This window comes from Triticum urartu, chromosome 6A, assembly GCF_056163025.1.
Source record: "Triticum urartu cultivar PI428250 chromosome 6A, HENAU_Tu73, whole genome shotgun sequence".
Lineage (NCBI taxonomy): Eukaryota > Viridiplantae > Streptophyta > Magnoliopsida > Poales > Poaceae > Triticum > Triticum urartu.
In genome coordinates, this window is record NC_141878.1 from 32,128,733 (window position 1) to 32,148,130 (window position 19,398).

General features: G+C 49.1%; 1 pseudogene; it reads left to right on the forward strand.

Moving 5' to 3' along the window:
* Positions 1-653: 653 nt before the first annotated feature.
* LOC125516437 (receptor-like protein EIX1) overlaps positions 654-19,398 on the forward strand; it is a 77,612-nt pseudogene continuing 58,867 nt past the window's right edge.

Here is a 19,398-nt window from a genome sequence, read left to right on the forward strand (position 1 = left end):
ACACATTTGTTGCAGAAAAGAATATGCAACAAAATCTTTGTTGCAAAAATATTTCTGCAACAAGACCTCAGCTGCAAAAAAATTGCAACATGACCCGTGTTGCAGAAATTTCTTGCAACATGACCTATGTTGCGATGGTAGAACGTGACGCTGGCCGCTCAATCCGTCAGATCCTACGGTTCACGAGGCGGCGGATCGTTTTAGATGTTCCGCCGGCCGACGCGTAGCAGTGCCCTTTCTTCATTATATTGCGAACAGCTGCTTTAATTAATTACTGTATGCAGCTCCGCTCTCCAATTGCTTTACATTAAATCGCAAGACCGACAGTCCTTGTTGGTGTGTAACCTCTGATCCCAAAACAGAGAAGACAGGAGACTTCATGAGCATGACACCAAGAGTTGGGTTACACATTTCATCACGGACAGCTGCTTTAATTAGTTATTATATGGAACTTCATTCTCCACTTGATTTAATTACACCCCATGTTGGTGTGCTACCTCAAACCTTAAAGCGGACAACAGCGAAACCCCATGAGCTTGGATACAAAAGAATGGCCGGCAGAGACTTCTATCGTCTTGGTAAGGTAACACCAAGAGTTAGATTATATATCATGCATACCATGGGGTTTCCTACACCAAAAGGAACATATATTCATGGCAAAAGCACCCATGGACACGCTTCAACTCTCCTGCATCCAGCTAGCCATAGCCTTGTCCTTGTTCACTCAAGCCAAGAGCACCACAGAGGAGGCATCTGCGGTGCATCCAAATAATACGGTCACCAGCTGTATTGCCGGTGAGAGGTCTGCCCTTCTTGCCTTCAGGGCAGCTCTACCAGACCCGGCCAACCTCCTTCCATCATGGAAGGGTGATGACTGCTGCCAATGGAAGGGCGTCTACTGCAGCAACAGAACCGGCCATGTTGTCAGGCTCGATCTCCGAGGCCCATATTGCAGAAGCGGCAATGACAGCAGCCAGGTGCTAGCAGGCAACATAAGTTCCTCGTTGCTTGGTTTACAACGGCTGGAATTTAGTCTATTTTGGACAGCCCAATAACTATTTCAGAAATAGCTAATAAATTCTAGAGGCCCACTTAGCCCATTTGTGCAAGGCAAGGGATACTACTAAAGTTTAGTCCCACATTGCTAGTTCAGTGGGAGTTGGACCTCCTTATAAGGGAGGTTCTTTCCCCACTTGTACGAACATGAGAACAAGAGGGATATCCACGCGTGCTCCTCCTCCGGCGCATGCCTCGTCACGACGCGCCGCGCCGCGGGTTGCGAGAATGAGCCGAGCCGATATCTAAATTTTTTCCACGCACGACGTCTCCCTTCGTTGCTTCACCTCCTGCCGCAGCCTCTTCGCGTCCTTCTCATGTGCCTATATCCTCTCGCCACAAAGTTCTGACCACTGCGCTGCTGCTACGTTCTTCCCCATCCCGTCTTGCGGCATGCACCGCAGGTCGGGATAGTAGGCCTCCGAAACCGCACCTTTTGAGTCCTGTACGGGAGAAGGGTGATAAGGTTTTTGGGGAGCGCTCAGCGCGACTACTGACTGCTTCATCATGGACGATCCGGTCGCCGACGACTTCTTCCCCGACGTCCACGACCTCCTCGACGACATGGCAGGCGAGGACACCGACCCCAAGTCCAGCGCTTCTGCTGCTGCTGTCCCGTACGTGTTCTTGTCTTTCCTGTTAAAGGTTCTGCCGCAGTTCCTTGTTCTAGTCCTTGTCCTACACATGATAGGTTCTACTTCATATATGCTACTTGCTATACTGTCTGCTTTAGATATGATAGGCTACGGTTCATATATGCAGAAGCTATTTACCTTCTCTTTGTCAGAACACATGACTTGTTTTATCTCTACTATATTAGTCATGCTTTATCTAGTATTTCTGTTAATAAAATCATTTGGTAAATTGCTCATATTTTCAACAATCCAAAAACCTTATTATAGGCAATTTACCCCAAGTGGTTTTGCTGCTTCCATGAGACCTCCTATGTTTGAGGGTATCCACTATAAGAGGTGGCGCGTGAGAGCAGTCTTATGGTTTCAAACCATGAGTTGCTATGACGCCACTCTCGGCAAACCTGAAGGAGAGCTTGATGCTCAACAGGCACAAGCTTTTCAGAAAATGGATACTCTGTTTAAGGCTGCTCTCTTGAGTATTCTTGGTGAGAACATAGTTGATGCTTGTGCGTCAATTGATAATGGAAAAGATATGTGGGATGCACTCGAGGCCAAGTTTGGGGTCTCGGATGCTGGCACTGCGCTGTACATCATGGAACAATTCTATGATTACAGGATGACTGAAGAGCGCTCTGTGGTTGAGCAAGCTCATGAGATACAGTCATTTGCTAGAGAACTTGAGCACTTTAGTTGTATGCTACCGGACAAGTTTGTTGCCGGAGGTATCATCACTAAGCTTCCTCCTTCATGGAGGAACTTTGCTACCTTGCTGAAGCATAAGAGGCAGGAGTTTTCCGTCCCGGATCTCATTGGCACTCTTGATGTGGAATAAAAGGCGAGAGCAAAGGACACACGTGCTCGAGGTATTGAGGGAGGATCTAGTGCCAATGTGGTACAGAAGTAGAACTTCCAGCCCCACAAGTTCAAGAACAAGGGCAAGTTTGATGGAAAAGCAAAGTTTGATGGGAAGAATAAGGCTGTGCAACACACGAACTTCAAGAAGAAGAATGGCAAGAAGAAAGGTGCTTGTCATGTGTGTGGGGATCCTGATCATTGGGCTCCTAGTTGCCCTAATCGCTATGACAAGCATCATCCTGGGAAAGGCGGCAAGACTGCTAATGTTGTCATTGGAGACACTAACATGAAGGATGTTGGGTATGGTATATTTCCCACTATTCTTTCAGTATGTCATTCTCCTGACTGGTTGATTGACACGGGTGCTAATGTGCATGTATGCGGTGATATTTCCATGTTTTCGTCTTATCAGACCGCAGGGACTTCAACCGTGCTGATGGGCAACGGTTCAAGTGCTTCTGTTCGTGGTGTTGGCACGGTCAATCTGAAGTTTACTTCGGGGAAGATCGTTCGGCAGAAGAACGTGCATTATGTCCCCTCCGCCAATAAAAATCTTGTTAGCGGATCTCTTCTGTGTAGAGATGGCTACAAGCTTGTCTTTGAGTCGAATAAATTTGTAATATCCAAGTATGGAACCTTTGTTGGTAAAGGCTATGAGTCAGGAGGCTTGTTTTGGTTATCCTTATCAGACGTTTGCAATAAAGTTGTTAATCATATTTGCAACAATAGTGAATCCAATGTGTGGCATTCACGTCTTTGTCATGTTAACTTTGGTTGCATGTCACGACTAGCGAAGTTGAACTTAATCCCTAGTTTCACCACCGTCAAGGGATCTAAGTGTCAAGTGTGTGTGCAAGCTAAGTAACCTCGTAAGTCTCACACGACTGCGGAAATAAGAAATCTTGCACCACTAGAGCTCATACATTCAGATCTATGTGAAATGAATGGTGTGTTGACAAAAGGTGGAAAGAAATATTTCATGACGTTAATTGATGACTCCACTAGATACTGCCGTGTGTATCTTCTGAAATCTAAGGATGAGGCTTTGAACTTTTTCAAGATCTATAAAGCTGAAGTGGAAAACCAACTTGATTGGAAAATCAAGAGGCTTAGGTCCGACCGTGGTGGAGAGTATTTTTCCAATGAGTTTGATGATTTTTGTGCGGAACATGGTATAATCCATGAGAGGACGCCACCCTACTCACCTCAGTCGAATGGGGTGGCCGAAAGAAAGAACCGTACTCTAACTGATTTGGTTAACGCCATGTTAGACACATCGGGTCTCTCCAAGGCATGGTGGGGGGAGGCGATATTGACAGCATGTCATGTCCTGAACTGAGTCCCCACAAAGAACAAAGAGATAACTTCATTCGAGGAATGGGAGAAGAAAAGGTTAAAACTCTCTTATCTGGGAACATGGGGTTGTTTGGCGAAAGTCAATGCTCCAATTTCAAAGAAGCGGAAGCTTGGACCAAAGACTATGGATTGTGTTTTGCTGGGATATGCTTTTCATAGCATTGGCTATAGATTCTTGGTTGTAAAATCTGAGGTACCTGACATGCATGTCGGTACGATCATGGAGTCGAATGATGCGAATTTCTTTGAAGATATCTTTCCCATGAAGGATATGGCTACCTCATCTAATCAGGAGATGCCTAGTTCATCAAATCAGGAACCAGTTACAATTACCGAACCTACAATTTCGATGGAACACTTTGAAAGTCCTGTGGAGGAGAACAATGAAGTTCCTATTAGGAGCAAGAGACAGAGGACTGCAAAGTCCTTTGGTGATGATTTTCTTATGTACCTCATAGATGACACTCCCAGTTCTATTTCAGAGGCCTATGCATCTGAAGATGCTGACTACTGGAAGGAAGCGGTTCGTAGCGAGATGGATTCCATCTTGGCAAATGAAACTTGGGAGACAACTGATCGTCCTTATGGGTGCAAACTTATAGGATGCAAATGGGTATTCAAGAAGAAGCTTAGGCCTGATGGTACTATTGAAAAGTACAAGGCTCGGCTTGTGGCTAAGGGTTATACCCAAAAGGAAGGTGAAGACTTCTTTGATACTTACTCACCTGTGGCTCGACTGACCACTATTCGAGTTCTACTTTCACTAGCTGCCTCGCATGGTCTTCTCGTTCATCAAATGGATGTTAAGACTGCTTTCCTAAATGGAGAGGTGGACGAGGAAATTTATATGGAACAACCAGATGGGTTTGTACTAGATGGTCAGGAAGGGAAACTGTGCAAGTTGCTGAAGTCTTTGTACGGACTTAAGCAAGCACCCAAACAGTGGCATGAGAAGTTTGAAAGAACTTTAACAGTTGCAGGCTTTGTTGTGAACGAAGCTGACAAATGTGTGTACTATCGCCATGGTGGGGCCGAGGGAAGTTATCCTGTGCTTGTATGTTGATGACATACTGATTTTCGGAACAAATCTGAATGTTATTAAGGAGGTCAAGGATTTCCTATCTCGTTGTTTTGAGATGAAGGATTTAGGAGTGGCTGATGTCATTCTGAACATCAAGTTGTTGAGAGACGATGATGGTGGGATTACATTGCTTCAATCTCACTATGTGGGAAAGATCTTGAGTCTCTTTGGCTATAGTGACTGCAAGCCCTCTCCAACACCATATGATGCGAGTGTGTTACTTCGAAAGAATCGAAGAATTTCTAGAGATCAATTGAAATATTATCAGATTATTGGCTCGCTTATGTACTTAGCAAGTGCTACAAGACCTAACATCTCTTTTGCTATTAGCAAACTGAGTTGGTTTGTCTCAAAACCAGGAGATGTGCATTGGAAAGCTCTAGAGAGAGTTTTGCGTTATTTGAAAGGCACTGCAAATTATGGAATTCACTACACCGGGCATCCAAAGATGCTTGAAAGGTATAGTGACTCAAACTGGATCTCAGATGCTGATGAGATAAAGGCCACGAGCGGTTATGTATTCACTCATGGAGGTGGCGCTGTTTCTTGGAAGTCTTGCAAGCAGACCATCTTAACGAGGTCAGCAATGGAAGCAGAACTCACAGCACTAGATACAGCTACGGTTGAAGCAGATTGGCTTCGCTGGCTCTTGAATGACTTGCCGGTTGTTGAGAAACCTGTACCGGGTGTCCTTATGAACTGCGACAATCAAACTGTGATCACGAAAGTGAGCAGCTCAAAGGATAACATGAATTCATCAAGACACGTTCAGAGAAGGTTAAAGTGTGTCAGGAAAATGAAAAACTCCGGAGTTATTGCGTTGGACTATATCCAAACGTCTAAAAATCTGGCAGATCCTTTTACTAAGGGTCTATCACGTAATGTGATAGATAATGCATCGAGGGAGATGGTTATGAGACCCACCATATGAGTTGTTCACAGTGGTAACCTATTCTTTGTGATCGGAGATCCCGTGAATTAGATGTGGAAGACAAGCTGTTGGTCAACTGAGAGGAGAGTATCCTTACTATTCACAATACCACTCCATGAAGATGCAATACTCTCCTAATCTGCATGGCAGGTTGATCTATATCTTAATGTGTTCTAAGTGGCTTATTTAAGCAGAGATGTTATCCTGCAGAACATCTTTTGAAGAACACACCTATATGAGTCCGATTGTCAAACATCGCAATCTATGAGAGTAGGGTTCTCTCTAGTAAACTCATGAAAGGTCACGGAGTATGACGCATAAGCTCCACCCGCGGGGAAGACCCACGGTAGCCACGTATCGGTCAAGGCTTTATGTGAAGCTAGATTCGTAGAAAACTTGCAGTTCAAGGCCCAGTCCACTATTCAAGTTGCTTACTAGTGTAGCATAGAGTTCTAGGTGGAAGTTCAACTTAACAGTCTCCATTGCAGTACCGGTATATAAAATAGTGTTTTGGAACCAACGGCAAATTTCTGTGTGCCTCTGGTATCTGGTGGGGGATTGATGGAATTTAGTCTATTTTGGACAGTCCAATAACTATTACAGAAATTCCTAATAAATCCTAGAGGCCCACTTAGCCCATTTGTGCAAGGCAAGGGATACTACTAAAGTTTAGTCCCACATTGCTAGTTTAGTGGGAGTTGGACCTCCTTATAAGGGAGGTTCTTTCCCCACTTGTACGAGCATGAGAACAAGAGGGATATCCACGCGAGCTCCTCCTCCGCCGCCCGCCTCGCCACGCCACGCCTCGTCACGATGCGCCGCGGGTTGCGGGAATGAGCTGAGCCGATATCTAAATTTTTGCCACGCACGACGGGTATACGAAAGGTCACGTGGGAGTTGAAATGTTTTCTGTAGTGGACACTGAATTCGAACGGCGCGCCTCTTCGGCCGCTGCCTGTTAGCTTCGTCTCCCTTCGTTGCTTCACCTCCTGCCGCAGCCTCTTCACGTCCTTCTCCTGTGCCTATATAAGAGAGGTCGCTCCTCTCCAGAGAGACACAACAGAAGCTCCTCTTCCTCTTGCCACAAAGTTCTGACCACTGCGCTGCTGCTACGTTCTTCCCCATCCCGTCTTGCGGCATGCACCGTAGGTCGGGACAGTGGGCCTCCGAAACCGCACCTTTTGAGTCCTATACGGGAGAAGGGTGATAAGGTTTTTGGGGAGCGCTCAGCGCGACTACTGACTGCTTCATCACGGACGATCCAGTCGCCGACGACTACTTCCCTGACGACAACTTCTTCCCCGACGTCCACGACCTCCTCGACGACATGGCAGGCGAGGACACCGACCCCAAGTCCAGCGCTTCTGTTGCTGCTGTCCCGTACGTGTTCTTGTCTTTCCTGTTAAAGGTTCTGCCGCAGTTCCTTGTTCTAGTCCTTGTCCTACACATGATAGGTTCTACTTCATATATGCTACTTGCTATACTGTCTGCTTTAGATATGATAGGCTACGGTTCATATATGCAGAAGCTATTTACCTTCTCTTTGTCAGAATGCATGACTTGTTTTATCTCTACTATATTAGTCATGCTTTATCTAGTATTTCTGTTAATAAAATCATTTGGTAAATTGCTCATATTTCCAACAACAACATCTACGCTATCTCGATCTCAGCTGCAACGGATTTGACAAGATACAAATACCAGAGTTTGTCGGATCTTTCCGCAAGTTGAGATATCTCGACCTATCATGGTCAGGGTAAGGGACATTTTATTGCGCGCAAGAAAGAGAAAATGCTCTGTTATCGATGTGGTGGTAAGGGACATTTTATTGCTGAGTGTGTGGCTGAGGTGTGTGGCACTTGTGGCAAACCAGCACACGTTTCGGGGGACTGTCCGTTTCTAAGAGATCAGGCACCATCACTCATGATTTATGGAGTGTACTGTGCTGAACTTACGTTCTTTGAATCTCCAACGGAGATGGAGGTTCCTGACGAGACTTTGAGTTTGACGACTGGGTTAGTTAAGATTGCTAGAGGTGAGGTCTCGGAGGCACAGATTGTTCAGAGGCTCAAGGAGTTAGCCCCTGGGGATTTCAGGTGGGAGCTTGCTAGTGTCGAGGACAAACTGTTTCGGGTTGAGTTCCTGTCAGTTGAGGACCTTCAGAGACTACTGAGTTTCGGGATGTGCAAGGTGCCAGGTACTGATGGCATGCTTGAGTTTCACGAGTGGAAGAGGATTGAGCCTACGGGCAAGCCTCTGACTCAGGTTTGGCTGCGATTCTCTGGGGCTCCATCCAAGCCGATGCTGGATGCACGGGTAGTGGCCAGTTTGGGTATCATGGTGGGCAGACCAGAGCGCGTGGATATGGACTTTACCAGAGCCCACGGGATTGCCCGTTTACTGGTCAGTGTGTTGAACATCGAGTACGTCCCTGAGGTGGTTAAGTGGGCATATCGAGGCCACATATATAACCTTGTCATTGAGTTCGAGGATGAGAGTCTGTTTGCTGAGGCGGCCAACGGGTCTGATACTGATATGCACGAGGATGATGATAGTTCGGCACTTAAGGAGGAACCAACAGCTGATAGTGGACGTGAGCTGTCCACTCCGCAGGGTGCTGACTCTCACACGTCTGCGGATGGGACGGCTCCTCCTTCTACAATGCCTACGACTACTCTCAGATTCGGTTCTTTCGAGCCGGCATCTGCACCCCCGAGACTGTGGAGTGATCGGCTGGAGTCTGATGAGGTGTTCGAGCACTCGCTTCCGGTTCTGGAGCTTGAGGAGCCAGTGATTCCTCTTCTTGGGGAGTCGTCGATCTCGGTCAGGGCTGAGGCGGAGGAGGTCGTTCTTGCAGGAGAGGGTCTGAAGCTGGTGACTTCAGATTCCTCCCCTCCGGTCGCGATTTCGCACGTGCAGCCGATGGTGCCGGCTGCTGATGGGGGCATGGGGCAGGTGGCCTCGGTGCCCTCATCAGGGCCTGCGGTGGGTGAGCTACCGCTGGTGCAGATTGATTCTTTGGGAGGGAGGCCGAGGCTGCTAGATCCGGCACCTTCCTCCCCTTTTATCGGGCTGGCGACGCTGGTGCCGGAGTCTCTTCTCGGAGAGGACTCGGGGCAGGTGGCCTCGGGGTCCTCTTCTCTTGTGGAGCCTAGAGGGGCTTGCTCGCCGACGCCACCGGTGCCGCCAGTTGGCCCTTGGGCCGGGGTGGATGGGGAGCTCGGGCAGGAGGCCCTGGCTCCACCTTCCCCTGGCTTGGGGCACTCCAGTAGAGCTTCTCGGGAGGAGGTGATTGCTTTCGGTGGTATTCCGGATCCGGTCTCTGAGGGGTGACAGTTGAATAGCCGTCTCCAGGACCATCCGGAAGTGGACGACATTCAGCAGCGGTGCGCTATGAGGGCGGCTGTCGGTGTCAAAACCGGCGGATCTCGGGTAGGGGGTCCCGAACTGTGCGTCTAAGGCGGATGGTAACAGGAGGCAGGGAACACGATGTTTTACCCAGGTTCGGGCCCTCTTGATGGAGGTAAAACCCTACATCCTGCTTGATTAATATTGATGATATGGGTAGTACAATAGTAGATCTACCACGAGATCAGAGAGGCTAAACCCTAGAAGCTAGCCTATGGTATGATTGTATGTTGTCCTACGGACTAAAACCCTCCGGTTTATATAGACACCGGAGGGGGCTAGGGTTACACAAGGTCGGTTACAAAGGAGGAGATATACATATCCGTATTGCGTAGCTTTCCTTCCATGCCAAGTAGAGTCCCATCCGGACACGAGACAAAGTCTTCAATCTTGTATCTTCATAGTCCAATAGTCTGGCCAAAGGATATAATACGGCTGTCCGGATACCCCCTAATCCAGGACTCCCTCAGTAGCCCCCGAACCAGGCTTCAATGAGGATGAGTCCGGCGCGCAATGTTGTCGGCATTGCAAGGTGGGTTCTTCTTCAACTTTCAAGTGTTCATAAGCAGTGTCCGGCTCCATAAATGTTGAACCTCTTGGCTTCTGTGCCCAATAAGGGCTATCTCCCACGCGTCGAATGAATACGAGGCGCCAGGGCGTTTTTACATTCGCCACCCTAGCCAGATAAATAAATTGTCTATTAAAGGGATGGGGATTCTTAGATCCAATCCATATCATCCTTCCCTAGCGAGAATTCATCAGAGCGTGCTTCGGAAAGATCCATTCTAGCATGGCCGACCTCCGCAGCTCCTCCTCCCGCCCCAGTAGCCCTAAGCCCGGTGATTGGGAGAGGTGATCAGTCCCGCACAGTCGATTAGTCGAGCTGCAGACTAAGGGATTTCTCCCTCCGGCGTACATGGTGCCCGTTCGAGCCAGGCTCGCCACCTACAATGGCGGGGAGCAAGCGGAGAACTTTCCCTGTCCCTCCATGGGGGAACGGGTTTGCCTTGTTCCTTACTTACTAAGGGGACTCGGATTTCCAATTCATCCATTCCTCCGCGGGCTCCTGGAGTTCTACGGCCTCCAACTACACAATCTCACCCCTGCCTCCATCCTACACATCGCCGGCTATGTTGCTCTCTGCGAGTTGTTCCTGGGCTGCGAGGCTCATTTCGAGCTGTGGAAAAGGCTATTTTGCCTTGTCCCTCGCACATAGAGGGAATCACTTTATCAAGTGGGAGGAGCCGAAGTATGTCGCATCGCCGATACCGGATATTTGTCCGGTACCCCGAAGAAGCCGTCCGAAGACTGGCCTTCAGAATGGTTTTATATGGAGGGCGTCCCCCTTCCGGACCCTGTTCGGCGGGGTCTACCCGAGTTCAACAATGCTCCTCTGAAGAAGCACCGAAGTTGGTGCCCACGGGGCCCCCAGGCGGAAGACAACGGAGAAGTGCTCTATTTGACGAACCGGATCAAAGCACTAGCTCGATTCGGATTGACAATAATCGAAGTAATGTCGATTTGCATAATGCGGGGAGTGCAGCCACTCCAATATTGTGGGCACCCCTTGTGGTGTTATAACGGGGCGGATGACGCCACCCGCTGCGGGCGTAAGGGTCCGGACAATGCTGCCGCTCTAGCGAAGATTCTGTCCGAACTGTTCAAGGGCGAGGAAGAGGAGTTCACCCGCATCAAGCCACGGGATGAATTCTCTATCTATAATCCTCCAAGCTGGGTAAGTTGTATTTCCCTGCTCCCATTTTTCCCGCATTCTTAGTCGTAAGTATTCACCTTGCCACCTTGCGGCAGGAACTGCGAAAAGCCATAAAGGAGGTCAGCAGCCCCTCTCCACAACCAGAGGACCCTGACCGGGCCATCGATTCCGAACTTGAAGAAGATCCGGTTATCTCCGTGGAACTGATAGACCGGCAATTCTATCAGTTAAGCTGCGACGATACCCCGGTGGCCATTACGGCCGACTATCCCGGACTGCTCCCTACATCGCAGGTAAGAAAAATCAAAAAGTCCCAACTCCAAAACTAGGATCCCCTTTTAGGCACTTCACCCACCATATACACATGGCATCTTTTATAGGGAAGGCATTCGGGACGCCCTGCCGAATCCGCGGCAACTCGCCAACAAGAGGTGCTGAGGCCGGCTAGGCCAAAAAGGAAGGCGGTCAGGACGGAGACGCCGGCGCAAAGGTATAGGAAAAACCTCGCTCCGTGGTTGTCGTCTTTCTCAAAATGTAATGACGCCCGCGTTTCTTTGCTAGAAAGAACGCTCGTCGGAATATGTCCGACGATGCTGCCAATCAAGCTTCCACCAGTCGGGCGCCAGGACCGGACATAGAGGCGGAAGGCGATATGGGGCAGGCGTCGGATAATCCCCCGACAGAGGATGCGGATAGATTGTCCGCTACAAACTCAGTAGTGGAAAGCGCCATGAATCATAGGCGCCGCTGGGCCGTACTCCGCGACGCTTGTTTCTCACCAGAGGCGTTCGACGCCTTCAATTCTTGAGAGGCGTACCTCCGCGCTGCTCAAGATGGTCTAGCCAGAGCCACAGATCAGTATGTAAAGGATGTATGGGTGAGTAAATCTGACGATTTATATGTATCAGTAGCCCCTGAGACTTGAAACAATTAGCAGAACTGATTTAAGGATCATCTATAATGTGCAAGTTCTTACAGAGAAGAATACTAGGCTGTCCCAGGAGCTGGAGGAATGCAAGACCCAACTGGGGGCCGCTCTTGCCGCATTGCAGGAACAGAAAAAGCCTCCCGCTGGTAACATTTACTTTAAAGAATGGTGGTTACCATATAGTGTGCGGCGTGTCTGCAGATCTAACAATTGATTTTGCAGATGAGTCCGGAGAAAGTCCGGGGGACCAGCATGTTATGCGACAGCTAGAAGCTGGCAAACGCGTGCTGAGTAAGGTTATGCTGGAGAAAAACAGTCTCCAAGATGCCAATGTTAAGCTGAGCGTTGAACTAAAAGACGTTCGGGGCCAGCTTGCGGACTCCGAGAAGGAGAATAAGCGGCTTCGGCGCGGCATTTTTAGTAAGTGCTTGAACGAATCCTGCTAAAGGAGTTCGGCGAAGAAGTCGACTAACATCGTTATGTCTGTAGGTATGCTGATGGGTCGTCCCGCGGAGGAAATGCCCGGGTCTGCGGGTGATCTTCTATCCAAGCTGTCACATCTGCATGAACAAGTTCGGCAGGTGATGCAGGGCGTTGCCCAGGCCTTGTGGCCAAGGTTGTCAGAATCGCGATTCTGTTATACGATTCTACGACTTTTCGATCCAAACTTACCGCTCTGATTCTACGATTTTAGTTCATGGAATCTACATTTCTACGATCCTGATAGTGAAGATTCTACGATTTGCGATCCTGCCATCAGAGCTCCGATTCGATTCAAACTCACAATTCTGACAACCTTGCTTGTGGCCGTCCGTCTCCCTGCCAGAAGGCGTTGCAGAGCTTGCGGAGAAGCTGAAGGGAGCACGGCGGCGCTTCCGTTTATGGAAGATATCAGCCTGCCGACAGGGTGCCAGAGAAGTCTGAGCCATGGTGAAGACACGGTATACCAAGGCAGACCCGAATCACATGGCTGAGGTCGGACCTATGGGGCCCGACGGAAAAGAGATCCCCGTTAGCTTAGTTTATGGGCAGGTAGAATTAGCCGCAAAGTATTCTCAACAGGATTGTAAGCTGGACCGCCTGTTGGATGGTATAGAGGAGGAATTTAGTCAGTCCACATGACTATGTAATTAAAGTGACATGTATAATGCCTTCTAGCCGGATTGTAGATCATTTGTCATTGCGAACCTTTTCGCTTCAACCTCCGGGCCCGATAGTCCGGAGTGAATCCGAATACCCGCTCAGTTATATAAAACCGGGGTATGCGTGGAGACCAGGCGTAGGGGTCATTAGTGCTTTATCAGACAAGTGCCCAACTAGTTATGTTATATTACATGGGTAGTAAGAAACATCTTCCAGGGAGAATAGTTCCGTTAAGGGTTCCTTTCCCTGGGTAAGCATGCCCTAAAGTGCATGTCCGGACTGCGATAAGAAACGCAGAAAAAAGCATCTGGGGGCAGATATGGACAATAAATAAAAATCATCTTTTGTTCACCGACCGAATATTCCCTTAAGAATGCTAGCTTTCGGCTTCACCCAGTCTGAGGTACACATCCGGCTGACCCGGCAGTAACAATCGCAGAGGTGCTCCCCTTATGCCCTAGCCGAATTAATGGGAACATAGGGCATAAATACAAGAGCCAGGCAACCCAGCTTGGCCAAAACTTAAGTCATATCGATGCATATAATGGTGAAAAAAGGTACATGCAGAAGTAGAACACATGTGTTGGGCATGAAGCCCGGATAAATAATTTAAGCTTCTGTGAAGGAAGCCCCCAGGTATGAAGAGTGCGACTAGCGCATCTGTAATGTGCAAACAGGGCACAAGGTGACCCTTGAAGTCCTAGAGAAATAAGAAAAGAAATAAAGAAAGGAAAACAAGACAGGTAATGTATTTGTGAAAAAATGGACAAAGGGAGGGGACTAACATAGAGTCCGGTGCTAGGCGTAGAATCTTCGGAGCCTGGCCGCGTTCCATGGGTTCGGCTCGAGTCGACTAGTCGATGCATCCCGTAGTCGGTACGCTCCACCGGTCAGAACTTGGTCAATAATGAAGGGACCTTCCCATTTGGGATCGAGCTTGTTCTTTTTCTTATCCGGCAGGCGTAGAACTAGTTCGCCAACGTTATAAGTTTTGGCCCGTACTTCTCTGCTTTGGTATCTGCGAGCCTGTTGCTGATAAAATGTGGAACGGGCTTTGGCTACGTCGCGCTCCTCCTCCAAGGTGTCCATACTGTCCTGCCGATCGAGCTCGGCTTCTCTTTCTTCGTACATGCACACTCTAGGTGAGTCATGAATTATGTCACAGGGCAAGACTGCCTCTGCGCCGTACACCATAAAAAACGGTGTATATCCGGTACTACGATTCGGCGTGGTCCGCAGCCCCCAGAGTATGGAGTCAAGCTCCTCTACCCAGTGCGTGTCAGACTCCATTAAGGAACACACTAATCTGGGTTTAATGCCGCTCATTATAAGACCATTTGCTTGTTCGACTTGACCGTTGGTTTGTGGGTGATAGACTGAAGCATAATCGAGCTTGATGCCCATTTTGCTGCACCAGAGTTTTACCTTGTCGGCCGTGAAGTTCGTGCCGTTATCAGTGATGATGTTGTGGGGGACGCCGTAACGGTGTACAACCCCGGATATGAAATCTATCACCGGTCCGGATTCGGCTGTTTTAACCGGTTTGGCCTCTATCCATTTGGTGAATTTATCCACCATGATCAATAACTATTTTTTCTTGTGGGTTCCCCCTTTAAGGGGTCCAACCATGTCAAGCCCCCAGACCGCAAAGGGCCATGTAATGGGGATTGTTTGGAGGGCGGTGGGTGGCATGTGGCTTTGATTTGCAAAGAGCTGGCAACCGGCGCAACGTTGGACCAAGTCCTGTGCATCTGCCCGGGCCGTTGGCCAATAGAATCCTGTACGGAAGGCCTTGCTTACAAGAGCTCGGGCTGCGGCGTGATGACCGCCGAGTCCGGCATGAATTTCTGCCAAAAGATTTCGCCCTTCCTCTTCGGAGATGCACCTTTGAAGGACTCCGATAGTGCTTTTCTTGTACAATTCTCCCTCATGGACCCTGTAGGCCTTGGATCACCGCACTATGCAGCGTGCCACATTTTGGTCCTCCAGAAGTTCCTGTCTAGTTAGGTAGGCCAGGAATGGTTCTGTCCACGGGGCAATAATGGCCATTATTTCATGGGCTGAAGGTGTTATTTCGGTGGCGGAGCCTCCGATTGTGTCAGAGAGTTCGGTATCGGGTATTTTGGCCGGGTTCGGGCTATTGTTACCGGTGTCCCCTTCCCATGCTACGGATGGCTTGAAGAGCCTTTCCAGAAATATGTTGGGGGGGACCGCGTCGCGTTTTGCGCCGATGCGGGCGAGGATATCCGCCGCCTGATTTTTTTCCCGAGCCATATGGTGAAATTCGAGTCCCTCGAACCGAGCTGACATCTTTAGGACGGCATTTCGATAGGCCGCCATTTTCGGATCCTTGGCGTCGAAATCTCCGTTTATTTGGGATATTGCGAGGTTTGAATCCCCACGCACCTCCAAGCGTTGAATGCCCATGGAGACTGCCATCCGAAGACCATGCAACAGAGCTTCGTATTCGGCTGCATTGTTGGAATCTGTATACAATATTTGCAGTATGTACCAAACGGTATCTCTGGTTGGGGACGTCAGGACAACGCCAGCCCCTAGACCGGCCAGCATTTTAGAACCGTCGAAGTGCATGATCGAATTGGAGTATGCGCCGTACTCTATAGGGAGTTCGGCCTTCGTCCATTCGACGACGAAGTCGGCCAGTACTTGCGATTTAATGGCTCGGCGAGGTTTGTATGTTATGTCGAATGGGAGGAGCTCAATGGCCCATTTGGCAATCCGGCCCGTAGCGTCGCGGTTGTTGATAATATCATTAAGTGGCACTTCGGAGGCTACTGTAATCGAACACTCTTGAAAGTAGTGTTGCAGTTTCCGCGATGCCATAAATACCGCATATGCTATTTTTTGGTAATGCGGGTACCGTGATTTGCATGGAGTGAGGACAGTGGATACATAGTACACCGACCTTTGAAGAGGGATTTTGTGTCCGTCCGCTTCCCGTTCGATAACGAGCACCGCGCTTACAACTTGATGAGTTGCCGCAATATACAACATCATTGGTTCGCCGATGTTTGGTGCTGCCAGGATTGGGTTGGTTGCCAGAATGGCCTTTATTTCTTCCAATCTGGCTGTGGGCGTGTCCGTCCAGTCGAAATGTTCGGTGCGCCGAAGGAGGCAATAAAGGGGTAAAGCCTTTTCTCTCAAGCGGGAGATAGAGCAGCTTAGAGCCGCCATGCATCCAGTTAGCTTCTGGATTTGTTTGAGGTCTGTTGGGGTAGCCAACTGTGACAATGCTCGGATTTTGGCCGGATTAGCTTCAATACCTCTACTGGAGACAATGAATCCCAGGAGCTTTCCGGCTGGTATGCCGAAAACGCATTTTTCCGGATTGAGCTTGATGTCATATGTTCGGAGGTTGTCGAATGTGAGCCTCAAGTCGTCTATCAAAGAGTCGACGTGTTTGGTTTTGACGACCACATCGTCTACGTATGCCTCTACTATTTTGCCGATTTGTTTCTCCAGACATGTCTGAATGATGCGCTGATATGTTGCACCGGCATTTTTGAGGCCAAAAGGCATTGTGTTAAAACAGAAGGGACCGTATGGTGTGATGAATGCCGTTGCGGCTTGGTCGGACTCCGCCATCTTGATTTGGTGGTAACCGGAGTATGCGTCGAGGAAACACAATGACTCGTGTCCTGCAGTAGTATCAATGATTTGATCGATGCGTGGGAGGGGGAAGGGATCCTTTGGGCAAGCTTTATTGAGGTCTTTGAAGTCGACATAAAGGCGCCAGGATTTTTCCTTCTTTGGTACCATCACCAGGTTTGCTAGCCAGTCTGGGTGTTTTATTTCTTTGATGAATCCGGCCTCCAATAATTTGGCTAGTTCCTCTCCCATGGCCTGTCTCTTAGGTTCAGAGAAACGCCGAAGAGCTTGCTTAACCGGCTTGAATCCCTTTAGGATATTGAGGCTATGCTCGGCTAGCCTGCGTGGGATTCCTGGCATGTCTGAGGGATGCCAGGCGAATATGTCCCAGTTCTCGCGCAGGAACTCTCGTAGTGCGGCGTCCACACCGGGGCTTAGCTGTGCCCCGATGGAGGCTGTTTTTGTAGAGTCCGTTGGGTGGACTTGGAATTTGACTATTTCATCCGCTGGTTTAAAAGAGGTGGACTTGGATCTCTTGTCGAGTATCACGTCGTCCCTGTCCACTGTGGAGCGTAGCGTAGTTAATTCCTCGGACGAGAGGGCTTCGGATAATGCCTCGAGGGCCAATGCGGCTGTTTTGTTTTTGGCGCGGAGTGCTGTGTACGGATCGCTGGCGAGAGTGATGATTCCGTTGGGCCCAGGCATTTTGAGCTTCATGTACCCGTAATGGGGTACGGCTTGGAAGATTGTGAATGCCTCCTGTCCTAAAAGAGCGTGATAACCACTGCTGAACGGGGCCACTTGGAATGTAATTTCTTCGGACCTGTAATTATCCAGCGTGCCAAATACCACATCTAGTGTGATTTTCCCAGCACAACGTGCTTCCCGACTGGGGATGATTCCTCTAAAGGTTGTGCTACTTTGCTCAATGCGGCTCAAGTCTATTTCCATCTTTTGAAGAGTTTCCTCATAGATGAGGTTTAATCCGCCGCCGCCGTCCATGAGTACCTTGGTGAGTCGAAAGCCGTCCACGATTGGACTGAGGACCAATGCGGCTGGTGCTCGGGCTGTTCGGAATTAGGTTCGTCACTGGCATTGAAGGTAATAGTCGTGTCACTCCATGGATTTATTGCTGCTACGTGGCAGATTTTGGCCATGCTGTGGAGTGTTCGCTTGCGTCTTTTTTCGACGCGAAGGTCTCAAAGACCGTTAACACCGTATTGTTGTCCACGGGATGGTGCTTTGTGGTATTTGGGAGAAGTAGATCCTCACCACTTTTGGCCACCTGCCGTAGTATCCAACATGCTCTAAGGCTGTGCGTTGGTATTGTATCCGCTGTACTATGAATTTTGCAGGGTCCGTTGAGCCATCCTTCCAGTACGGTCCCTTGCCCCGTAGAGGGTTTTTGCTTTTTGGTAGTTAACCCGGGTGTATTGTGATAATGCACCCTTTTATTTCAGACTGGGTTTGTGTTCAGGGCTGGATCATCCCAAAAGTTTGTTTCGGTTTTCCAGGCACTTTCCATCGCACAGTACTTTCGTACTATGGATGCCAAGCCAGCGAAGCGTGTTATCTCACGGCGATTTATGGCATTAACGATTCCCTTGTCCGTGCAATTATTGCGGAAAAATAAGATTGCGTCTTCCTTGCTACAGTCCTTAACCTTGTTCATCACAAGGAGGAATCTGGCCCAGTAGTGATGTACTGTTTCCTGGGGCTCTTGCCTGATATGGGAAAGGTCGCTTGTGTTTGGGTGGGTGGGTGGAATTGAATCCAAACCCCTACCCGATCTGGGATCCAGTATCCGAGGAGTTTCCAATATTGGAAGTTCCGGTTCCGGGATGTTACCTGCTAATCCTGGTCCGCTGCCTGACTCTAAGTTTAGGGATTGGATGTTGTCCTCCCGCGAACGGGCGTTCGGCTCGGAGAGCTCGGGAATCCGGACATATTTGGTCCTCAGGATAGAGGAAAGGTCACCGCATTGTTCCTCCACCACTGCAATATGATTGGTGACCGGTGGAGAGTTAATCTCCCTTTGATTGGGTTTAAGCCCAATCCGATCATAGTCCATAGCGACTCCCAAGGCGGCGATGCGATCCAAGAGCTTGTTTAAGGAGGAGAGCTCCATTGGATCCATCTGTTCGACGAGTGCTGATTTGACGTGGAGGCTATTTTTGATGACCCGAGAATTCATCGTTGGCGTGGCGGCCGAACAGGCGGTCATGATGAACCCGCCTAGCCGGAGAGTTTGGCTGACAGCCAAAGCTCCCCCAACAGTAGTACCTCTTTAAAGACGAGACGAGACATCCTTCATTCTGGCGACGACACAAAGGAACTCTCAATGAAAGCACCAATGTCGGTGTCAAAACCGGCGGATCTCGGGTAGGGGGTCCCGAATTGTGCGTCTAAGGCAGATGGTAACAGGAGGCAGGGAACACGATGTTTTACCCAGGTTCGGGCCCTCTTGATGGAGGTAAAACTCTACATCCTGCTTGATTAATATTGATGATATGGGTAGTGCAAGAGTAGATCTACCACGAGATCAGAGAGGCTAAACCCTAGAAGCTAGCCTATGGTATGATTGTATGTTGTCCTACGGACTAAAACCCTCCAGTTTATATAGACACCGGAGGGGGCTAGTGTTACACAAGGTCGGTTACAAAGGAGGATATATACATATCC